The following is a 2825-nucleotide window of genomic DNA, read 5'->3' as shown; positions in this document are numbered from 1 at the left end:
CCTCAATTTACACAGCAAAGACACTGCCCTCCACCACCACCTCCCCACAGAATCCTCCCTCGTTGTCAGTCAGAAACTTACTGTGGACTTCAGATGAAGAAGTAGGTAAAGAAAGGAATAAGAGAAGAGGGGAGACAACCATTACCAACACACACACACACACACACACACACACACACACACACAGGTGTTGGTCTCTGCTTTATCCCAGCCACCTAGTTAACAAATGGGGATCCCATGGCACGGAGTCTCCCCAAGCCACACAGGTACTCAGTTTCCACACCTGACTCTCATCCAGTGCTTCCTCTGCTACACGACTTGAGCAGTGTAAAAGGATCCCTTTCCTAAGTCAGACAGATGATATCCCTACAGGAAATTATTTCCACCACCACCAGATAATGGTACATATCACTTATTTCAGAGAGAAAAAAAGGAAGGAAAAGTCATCTTGCCATTTAGATAATGAAAATTTTAGAGAATAGAAACCTCTCTGGATCACAGTCTGGTTTTTCGTTTGTTTGTTTTTTAAATATTTTATTTGACAGTGAGAGATAGTGAGGGAGGATAGAGAGGGAACACAAGCAGGGGAGCTGGAGAGGGAGAAGCAGGCTTCCCACCCAGCAGGGAGCCCAATGTGGGGCTTGGTCATGGGATCGAGCCAGAGCTGAAGGCAGACACTTAACGAATGACCCACCCAGGCATCCCAATGACAGTTTGTAATATTTCTCTAAAAGAAAAGAATGACAAATGGGAATTTAAATCTATTAACTTTCATGAAAATAAGTACAATGGAGTGTGTTCCACTTTTCCCTCTGGGTGGACTCCTTCCTGAGAAGTGTACCTTTGTCTGCATCTTGAATCCGCCTGCAATTCCAAGTAGTCCTCACAGATTTTGAGGATTGGAGGCAAAAGTACACAAAGTCCAGTTCCTGGAGATACCATTCTGGCTTTGCTCATCTGAGAGGCTTGGGAAGTCCATTAAGAGTGAGACAGTAAGGGCCTATTTAATGTTAAAATCTGTTTAACTGTTAGGGCCTGCTTAGCTAGAGCAACTCCATATTGCCTAGGTATCCATATTGTTGCTTACATCCACGGACTTCATTCCAGGAATAAACACCCCATTAGTTCCTGGTATCGGTTCCAGGTATCGATTCTGGGAGTAAACACCTTAACAATAGAAGCCACATACCTTGAGGTCCGTGGTAATGCCCTATAAAACCAGCTTGTGAGATGGGGATGGGGTCACGCTTTTTGGAGGTGGACCTGGCCGGTCAGTCTGACTTCTAGTGCTTGGTATAGAATAAAGTTTGCATGACTTTCACTTTGTCTCAGTCTCATTCCTTTGATAATGGGCCTGAACAGAGACCTTTTTGTGGTGGGGCTCACCAGGTGACTGGACAGGACAGTACACAGTGGTGCAAAGGAACACATTAGAACTTCCATTTGGAAACTTTTTCATCTCATTTTTTAAAAAATCCTTATATTTATATAAGCTTTGCACTGGATATAAATTATAGACTTATGATGCATGTAGTTAACTTACAAATACATAAACACACACACATAAGAGGCTACATATGCTGAAAGATTTTTATGGTAGAAATGTAGAGACCACTGACATGAACAAGATTCCTGGTCTTTTCTAAGAAGCTGATCCAGAATCCAAAACAACCATTGGTTCTGGGCTCCATCAGCCAAACCATCTATATGGCTGGTCCAGAAAGAATGAGGACCATGGAACTCCAAAAGGGCTGTTTCACCAAACTTGGCAATCTTGATCATCCCCTCATAGGCAGGGCGTGGGTGACACAGAGGTGAGTGAACCATTCTGCCCCAACTCACCTGCAAACACAGCAGAGCTGTGCACAAATAAAACCCCAAGCCTGTGGTGAGGGTTGTGATGAGGGGAAAAGAAAGGGAGGTGAGATTCAGTTAGAGTGCAGTGAAGGAACCTCATGCCTTTCCTGGACCATCAGACCTACGGGAGGTGTGGGGAAGGTGCAGAAGCCATGGGAACCCCGGACAACATTTAGCAGAGATCACACACACCATACTCAGGAGAGTCGTTAAGAATGCAATGGTTTGCATTTCCATTACATTTTTGTGAGTATCCTATTGCATTCAAGGTAAAATTTTGAAGGTATTTTCCAACGTAAAAAAATTGAAAATCCACTGGGAGATGTTATTTGCTTTGGATCATGTGAATAGTTCTGCAGACAGAAAAGAATGGATTCCTGCAGTCAAGTATATGGACACAGTGACTTGACTAGGAAGCAAGGGGGCTAAATACATTGGACCAAATTAAACAGATTGGCTATTCCTCAGGCACACAACCACTGATGGTGCTCACAAGCTGGCTTATTAAGACAGACCTCTAGCTAACAGGCCAAGCAGCTGCTGTGAGTGCACTTAAGCACAGACAGCCTGGGAAACACCCCAAGGTAAGGGCTACAAGCAAGGATGCAGCGAGGTCAGTGAATGACCCAGTTCTGGTGAAGGCAGCATCTGCGCTGGTCAGCTCTCACCATAGAGGATGATGTGAGAAGCACAAGTGGAGAAAGAGAAGTATTTCAACTTCGATGTCAGAATCAATCACCTGAATGTATCACTAGATGTAGAAAACGAACTGAACTGAGAGTCTAACTGGTTCATCCACGACGCGCTGTCTACATTACCTGCTTGTCTTCTACAGAAAGGACGTCATTATTTCACAGATTCTCTGATCCCCACCACACTGGGAGAGTCTGATATACTTGTCAAGGTGAAGCCAGACATCAGGGGACAGACTCACAGGAAGTATGAATGTCGTGCAACTTCCTGAGAGA

Source organism: Mustela nivalis (genome assembly GCF_964662115.1).
Source record: "Mustela nivalis genome assembly, chromosome: 2".
In the NCBI taxonomy this organism is placed as follows: Eukaryota; Metazoa; Chordata; class Mammalia; order Carnivora; family Mustelidae; genus Mustela; species Mustela nivalis.
This window is presented reverse-complemented; position numbering follows the sequence as displayed.